Source organism: Clarias gariepinus, chromosome 25, assembly GCF_024256425.1.
Source record: "Clarias gariepinus isolate MV-2021 ecotype Netherlands chromosome 25, CGAR_prim_01v2, whole genome shotgun sequence".
NCBI classification, from domain to species: Eukaryota; Metazoa; Chordata; class Actinopteri; order Siluriformes; family Clariidae; genus Clarias; species Clarias gariepinus.
Window position 1 is genome coordinate 3,659,844 of NC_071124.1, and position 9,102 is coordinate 3,668,945.

The following is a 9,102-nucleotide window of genomic DNA, read 5'->3' on the forward strand; positions in this document are numbered from 1 at the left end:
CACTTGTAGAAAACAGTTTCAGAGTTTTTTATTATATATAATTTGATATAAATCCTCTTGTCTGTGCCTCCAGTTTCCGCTACAATTTCTTTGATCATCTTCTTTGAATTTTGTCACCTCAAGTTTTTTTAGCTGGTGGGCAGATGCAAGGAACGGCAAGAAGATTTTAGAAATAATTTCTTTCTGACTGACATAACCATATTATAGCCCTTATCCCATGATGTGTCCGTCATCACTTGCTCCAAAGCCAAAAGTGTGACGATAAGGAATAAATTCTGTTCATATTGTCAAGTCAATAAATTAGACTCTTAAGCTAAAGAGATTTGACATTAAAGCCAAAAATTTAATCGTTTCTCCCTGCTGGCATCGTGATGATTAAGAACTAACCTGCTGTTCCAGTGGGGGGAAAGAAATCCCTCGGAGACAGAATTGGGTTTCTTGTTGAATCGTTTAACGTGTTTAAAGATGGAGGTGAGATTTTTACAGGGTTGTTAAAGCATCTGTAGCAGAGAGCAGAACTGCAGAAAAAGTATCTGTAAGACTACACACAGATCGATGTCTAAGAGTACCTACTGATCAATAAGAACTCAGCGTGTCTCCAGCTCATCGCTCTTTCATCATTATGAGTGAGGATGCCGGATATGTGCAACGCTTTCTGCCTGTCAATCATCTCAAGCGCATCTTTAAAGCTGTTCGATTTTAAAGCAACATCTCCCAACATCTATTATTAAAATCCAGTTTAAACAGACTGGGTTAATGCCTTTGCTCTCTTTTTTACCAGTGATGTTTTTTGATAGAAAGACCAAACGCAGAAAAAAACTTTCATCCTTTATCGGACTCGTCCGAACAACAAAAATACAATGACTTGCTTAGGGGTCTTGACATTTTAAGACTAAGCATTGATGACTTAATATGTGATATCAGTGCATTAACACAGTGTACAACTTCAGTTTTTGTTCTTTTATAGATTATGCATTGGAATATGAATAACATCTTTCAGTCTATAATGTATGGTTTCTATCAGGCTCCTTTTGGATATTTATTGTTTACTCAGCGAAATGTTTAATTCTTTTTTTTTTTCCATTTATAGGTTATACGTTAAACTCTGATCTGATTTCTATATCCTGTTCAGGGTCGCGGGAGTCCTGGAGCCTATCCCAGGGGACTTGGGGCACATGCACATGAATTTTTACAAGTTACTGTTAATATATAGGGTTATTTCTAATTTATAGTCAGGTGTTAATTGGGTTTTTCGTGGACTATGGTCTAATGTCAGTCGGTTCCTTGTGGAAATTTGGGATTAGTCATTATCATGAAAAATACTGTACATTACTTCCTACTGTCTTGCAAGTGGACTTAGGTTTGGTTTAAATCGGTAATTACCTGTAGGCCTGTATGTTTTATGGTGATATTCTGGTGTACCATAAGCGCGAGCTGTGTGTCCCTATCGAGTCTTGACTAATCCAGGCTTATATGAATATTAAGCTATAACAACAAAATTACTTATCTCAGAAATCTTTAGGAACATTGAACTGTCATAGGGAAAATGTTTAATGGAAACCACTATCGAAATCCCCAGTAGTTACCGAAACCTAATATATCTTGTTCTGAAAGAACAGTTTCCATTTATCTTGGCTTTTTTTTTTTAACACCACCTATAGCTGGAACACACTTGCTTTAACAATAAGTGGCAAACACACTAAGCTCCACCAGTCCTCACACATTTCTCATTTCTACTCCCTGTATGTCACTGTGGCTCGTAGAGAACATTTTATCATTAATTATTCAGATCAGAACATCTTGGCCTCAAGCTGTCAATTACACACTTCCTGACTTTACTTTAGCCCCTGTACTTTGACATACTTCTGACTTTTCCCTGAGCTCATACTTTTATTGATTATGAAAATATATTATTTAAAAATAAATAAATAAATAAATAAATAAATATATATTTTTTTTTTTGGAAATGAACATTGTCTGTAATAACAAAATGATGCACTTTAGTTTTCAGAACTCCGCAGTAATTAAAAAAATCACTATTTAAGGCATTTCTTTCCACAATCAGGTGGGTTTGCAGGGTGTGTTTGTGTGTGTGTCTGTGTGTGTGTGTGCATACAAACAAAAAACCTGAAGAGAGAAACACACCTTTCCCTGCCCTCCTAATTTTTGTACTGGCCAGGGTTTCATTCAGTTCGATTTTATTTATGTAGAACTTTTAACAATAGTAATTTTCCCAAAAGCAGCTTTTTAGAATAAAAAAAAAATAAGGAAAGGAGTGTCAAATGTGTGAGAAAATATGTATAAATAAAAAACTAGCCAATTAGATTTCCCCCCTAATGTGACCTCATATAAGAAGAGCCCCTCGCCTGGTCTTACTCAGCTTTGCAGTGCTCTAGGGGGCGTGGCTCAGCAGAAGCTCATTTACATAGACACTGAAATGGTGCAATTGGAGAAGGAATAACAAAGAGAGTTAAATTAAAAAAAATACAAAATACTGTACATATATTCTCTATATTCTCTGAGGGGTAATTCAGCTGGAGCTTTAACACACGTTTTTGTGGTGCTCTGAGACCCGCGTGAGCTTGTTAAATAAACATTAATAATATATGTGTTTAAAGTGTCTATTTACATTATAATAAAATAATAATATATGTGTTTAAAGTGTCTATTTAAAAGTAAGCAGGGTAAAGTTTGCGGAAAAAATATAGAGGTGTGTGTCAGTTGGAGAGCCTTTTACATCCGTCCATAATCGAGCTCTATTTCATTAACACTGATTGGTTATCTTACAATTAAGAGCAATATGAAACATAAGAATATCGCATTAGGATGTAATTGATTCTAGCATATTTCATAAACTCGTGCCACTGTTTTTTACTTTTATTTCCATTTAGAAATAGAAAAAAAAATGATGTGACATACAAAAGCTATTTCATAACCTTTAAATACAGAAAAAAATATTTGACTATTATTTGATGTTTGTTTCATATAACCTAGCCTCTGTTTGTTGTTGATTTATTATTATTATTATTATTATTATTGTTATTATTATTGAACAACCCTTTTCTTACACCTTAATTCCAAGAATCTCTGGCTGTGTGAATTATGCCAAGGTCATCTGGTTGGCGAGCACAAAACTACAATTTGGTGTAAGCTGACTCTGTAAATATTGTTGTAACATATAAAATACTCTAAGCAGGACTCAGCATAAGTATTATGCAAAATACTCGAGCTCAGGAGTGTTAATTGTTGGTTAAACCTTGGTTTAAACCCGACAGTGCGTTACGTGCTAGTGTACGTCTGCTGTTTGTCTTAGCGCGCTCGTGTGCTGATCTGGACGTTTGGCTTATCCATGAATCATGTCTATTGATGTCTATCGATGTCTATCGATGTCTAGGAGCTTGTGTATGTCTCTCCGGTTCTTGCTGCAGAGCCTGAAATCCTCCAGGATGTGACTCAAGTGCCAGCGAAGGAGACGGGGCTAGGTAAACAAGGTCAGCGTACACTGATGCGGCTAATGAGAGGTGATGTATTGTGCACTTCCACGGCGAAACTGTTTTCCACGCTTGTCTGGAAAATCTGTTTGAATAATGCGAAGCCTCGGAAATGTGTTAAAGCTACACTAATGCGGCGTAAATACGTGTCACTTTGGATCAGGGAACACTAGGCGGGAATTTGTTGGGTGCCAGAGTTAGCATGAGTAGCATCTCAGGTTGCAGTAAATGGCCTGGAACATGAGAGAAAGTGCTGGTTGTCCAACACAGAATGGGATCCATTAATAGGGTCGCTGAAAATCTACAAACAAATTGAAAAATATGTCTAAGGTGCTAGATTCCCCGGGTACCTTCTATGGTTGCCAGGCCTCTTGTTTTCATTTCGCACAAACACATCGCGCTAAACTGGTTCCTGATGAAGACAATTAAAGGCCAATTTTTCTCAGCATGTTGAACTGAAATTGGTTCATAACAGAATCGAATGGCAGGATCTCTCCTCGACAGCTTCAATTCTGTTGCCACTTAGCTCATAAATGCGAGGACTATAGAGCCGCATTTCTGCTGTTCGAGATAAAGGCGAGTCAGAAAAACATACACTCCTCCGAAATTTTCTTTCTACCTGCAGCAAAATATTGGTATGTTAGCATCAGTGACATTTCATTGTACATGAAGTGCATAAGTGTTAAGGCAATATTTTTCATGGTATTAGCTACGAGCGAGTATAAAAAAGTTATATTAGTTCGAGATCAGCTCTTTTTACAAGCTCTGCTTTTTTGCCATATGTCCTCCCTCAAACGCCTTAAAACCTGGCAGTAGATTTCCCTTTTGATGGTCTGGTCCCTGGGGACGAATTCTTGATGCACAATGTGGCGATTGTCGAAAAAGATGATGAGCATGCACTCGGCCGAGCTGCGGACCTGCCTTGCCTTTTTTGGTTGTGGAGATGACGGGCGTTTGTACTGTGAAGACAGTTGCTTCGTCTCAGGGTCGTACTGAACTAATACACCCAAGTTCCGTCACCAGTCATGATCATCAACATGAAGGACGGGTCATCCACAACACACTGGCTGAGTTTAACGCCAGACATTAACGCAATGATTCTTCTACTCCTGGGTCAGCAGCCTGGCAATGAACTTGGCAGCAACATGGTGCATGTTCACGTCACACATGAGGATTGCATGGACTGTTCCATATAACACACCGACAATGATAGCAGTGTTGTGAATTGTTGTGACGGTAATCATTCATAAATTGCTGAATTGTTTCTACTGTACATTTTCAGGGGTTGAGTTCATTGAAGGTCTTCCAGTGATGTTCTTCCGCTCCTGAAGCGTGTGTGCAACTTAAAACACCTCAAAGCACCAGTTGCACAGGTCTCAGGTACATGTCTTTTGGCACACTGACTTACGAATGTCGATGCTCCCTGTGACTGTGCTGTAGCCTTGTGCTGCCATCTGTTGGTGTGTTACAGAACTCGAAGCATTTTGTACTGAGGAAATATGTACAGTATAATTAGTAGACAGTTATTACAGTAATTAGTGGACAAACTTTTTTTTTTTTTTTTTACCATTTTATATCATGATATAAAACCCAACCTACAAAATGAACTTAAATACACACAATATTATATAATGTCATTCCACACTTTTTGCATTAGCAACACTGGAAGACTGAATTAAATAAAGTTGTTTAGAGGAAAAACAGTGAACAAGAGCAAATAAAAAACAAGACAAAACCTTATTAATAAAGTAATAATAATAATAATAATACTAATAATAAAATTATGAATCTGTAAATAAACAGCATTGAGAAGAATTAGCACCAGTTAGCAACAGTTAGCTAGCATAGCTTATTCAAAGAAACCTCTAAAACACTGGGGAAAAAATAACACAAGTTTATTATTTAGTGATTTATAATTAAAGTAAAAATTAAAGCTTCTTTTAGTGAGATTATATTATTTCAGTTATCTAAAGTTTTCTCACGACACCACAGCTACGATCAGACTTGCCTGCTTCACATCCGAAACTCTGGCATCCCAGGAACTCCTTTATTGTGGAAATGGCTTGGAGCAAGGTCAGGTCTGTACGGGGGATGTGACCTCAGTCTGGAACATCATTCATGGATGTAGAGCTTTTTTTAAAAGCTCATCAATTAAACACCTTAATTAAATAGAAATGTCGTCACGAGTCCCGGTTTGGCTTGAACATCCCTTGTAAATATTCATAATAAAGCACTAAATCTAAACCTTAATCAATTTTTATACTAATACTATGAGCTTATTTACCTGAACTTGTACTAAAATTGTGTCTGCTTGTTCAAATGGTAACATTTTCTGTGAATAGATCTTTCCGTGTTCATTTACCCTCCAGTGTCAGTGCTTTATAATAGCACTGTAACAGTTAGAGATGAAAGCTGTGCTTGTTTTTGTAAGGATTTGTGACATTTTCAGTACAGATGAGTTTATACTTATGTGTTATTAAGTTTAAATAAGAGAGAGGAAAAAGAGAGGGAAAGACTGTTTATAGCCGCTGTAATGAAAATGTGGACACGGACTTGTATGGATGTTGTACAATGTAACAGATACAGTACCTTTAAACAGAATGGTTAGAATGAAATTGTTGTGGTATAAAAGTAATTTAAGCATGTATAATAATGCACAACAGTAAATGTTTTAATCTCTACTTATTGTACATTAACATAATTCTGATTTCTTTAAATGTCTTTGTGTTATCAGATTTTGTTTAGTTGTGTACTATAATTTATTTATTTACTTATTTATTATGTTTCGTATATTATTTTTTTTTACGTTATTGTCCACGTGTCTATATTTACAACCACTGCCAAGTCATTTCATTAGTATTTAAGGTCCAGCGGGTTTTTGCTGAGGATCATATCTCCTGCTCGAAACAGGACAGTCTCGAAAATAGAAAATAAAATGTCTTAATACATGTTCGAGCATTTTTTTCATTAAAATGACTCTGTTGCTGTGACAGACTGCCAATGATATTATTCATTCCCATCTTGTCCATAATGCTCCCCCGCTCTCTGTTTTCATAATCTGATTTTCGTGACCGACCTCACTTTCCGCCGCCTCTCAAATTGTATTTCGGGTGTGTATGTATGTATGCATGTGTGTGTAATACTTGAGAAATTCTTGTGTACAAATAGCAAATACAGCACAAGATGTTAAAAGCACTTTCAAGTCTCTGCAGGAGGCATAAAGGAATGACACTAAAAAAATAAATAAAAAGGAAGCGTTTAAGTTGCTGAGCGACTTATCGAGTGAAGATAACCTTGTAAGTAAAGGCTACGGACCGAGTAGTGATTTATGTAAGGAATAAAACACTCAGTGGCGTCCTGTTAAAGAAAAATAAATAACTTAAGGATGCTATGATGATGCCAGGATACAGCTACTAACATGAGGTCGATTTATTTCCTATAAAATCATTACAGCAATTTGTCAACAATTACGGTTTCTTAGGTTTTTTTTTTTTTTTATCCATTTGGAGTTATTTTTAAAGTTGTGTGATATACAAGGGCTGTTCAAGTCACAACTGGGACTTCTGATTGTACAAAATAACAGAGCAATTATGAGAGTAAAAAAAAAAACCTTTATTTCTCTAAACTCCAGTGTTTCACTAGTGCTTGGATACCATCAAGGTAGAAGGTTTTTTCAGTATGCCAGAGCCATGATCAGACTGCCTGCATTACATCTGAAACACTGGCCTCCCAGGAACTCCTTTAATGGCTCAAACATGTCTAAATGGCTTGGAGCGAGGTCAGGACGACGCCTGTCCACAGGAACGACTGCGGTGAGGTTGGAGAAATCTCGGTTGGGATCATCATTCATGGATGTACCGCCTTCTTTAAAATGTTTTACTGCGGCTAAGAGTCTCAATACTGTCTCATACTTTGCTTGAAGTCTAATCTACTGTAAATGTTAATCGCTTTTACGCCTTCATTCAGCAGAAATTTCGTCACAAGTCCCAGTTTGACTTAAATGCCTCTTGTAAAATTAATTAAGTTTTTTTAATATAATTTACGTTATAGCCCCTTTACACTGTGGCTAACCAAAACCGGCTAGTGGTCCCTTGGTCAAGGTGCAAACAAAGTGATCACTCCTTTGCAGTGGCCGGTCCTAAACTCTGAAACACCATTCCACCTGAGTTACGTAATAATACGGACCTCCCTCTGTTTAAAGCAAAACTAAAGACTCACTTCTTTAGAATGGCTTTAAATATTTTATAATTTTATGTTTTAGTTATTATTATTATTATTATTATTATTATTATTGTTATTTTAGGTTGCTGTAAAGTGCTATATAAATAAATGTTGTTGTTGTTGTTGTTATAAATTGGAGACTCCTTCCATTGATGTTAAATAAACGTCTCCTTATAGAAAAAAATTAAATCTGTGATTAAATATTTTGATTTATTAAATAAAGGCTTTTTCCCAGATTATGTGATGTATTTATAATATGAGTCTCCATAAATGAGCTGTTACCATAGAAATAATAACACATTAGAGCGAGGACAATAATATAAACCTGTGATTTGTAGCTGTACTACTGTCAGAGCTGCTGTTATAGAGAATTAACCAACACTTTCTACCCGATCCTTTCTGATTTACATCACAGCCATGTGTGTTGTATTTTACATGAAAAAAAATCAGAATAATAATGAATCTTGAATCATATTATCATATTATGAACGAGTCCTGAATGAATCGTCCTTATGATTCCCTCTGAATCATTGTGAAGCCATGAACGGTTTATAATTACACCAGATTGCTTTCACGCATGATTGTACTGTACTATGATTGATTTAAAAAATAAAAAAGGGCACTTTTTTGGTAATTAATAGAAATGGAGGCACAGCTCTATGTAAGAAAATACAGAATACTACAGTATAATAAACCTGCTACCAAATAATGGAGCAGCTCTTACAGTGAAAGGTCAATAAACCATTTTCTCAAACATTTTTACACCCACATGTATGGAGCTACAGCTAATTGCTAGTTCCTTTCAATAAGGATAAGTTTTTGCAAGGATAAAAGTATGAAAATGGAACCGCAATCGATTTTAAAACAAAAACAAAAATGCAATGGTAGTGGTAGTTCTTGAAGCTGGTTCCGTAGTGTAGTGGTTATCACATCTACTTTACACGCAGAAGGTCCTGGGTTCGATCCCCAGTGGAACCACATGTGACAACATTTAATTTTGAAAGAACCCTCACATGTGATTCTTCAGTTAGTGCTCAGGTTTTAGACCTCTGTTCTCGCAATGTATAGTTTGCACCCTGATCTAAAATGCTTCAAGACACCGTCATCCACTTCAACAGGAACACGTAATTTCCATTACAGTCTTACATCAATTTCCTTATCCTTTCACTGAATACAAACAGTGCTATCATTTATTTTGTCGTGACACTGGATAATGATGATGCCGCTGATATATATGTGCAGGAAATTGCACATCAGCTCTGAGATAAAAATCACATCTGAATGGCAATTAAATTCCTGCTTGTTTGTCTGACAGGATAACCTGGGTTTTTATGTCTGTCATGGTCATGAGGATACTTGCACTCATTGACTTAATACCATGATTAGCATT

At 36.3% G+C, this 9,102-nt stretch overlaps 1 non-coding gene across 1 annotated transcript; it reads left to right on the plus strand.

Annotated features, from left to right (window-relative positions):
• Positions 1 to 8,617: 8,617 nt before the first annotated feature.
• trnav-uac (transfer RNA valine (anticodon UAC)) lies at positions 8,618 to 8,690 on the plus strand. Its single transcript has one exon. It is a non-coding gene; the product is annotated as a tRNA-Val (tRNA).
• The last annotated feature ends 412 nt before the right edge of the window (positions 8,691 to 9,102 follow it).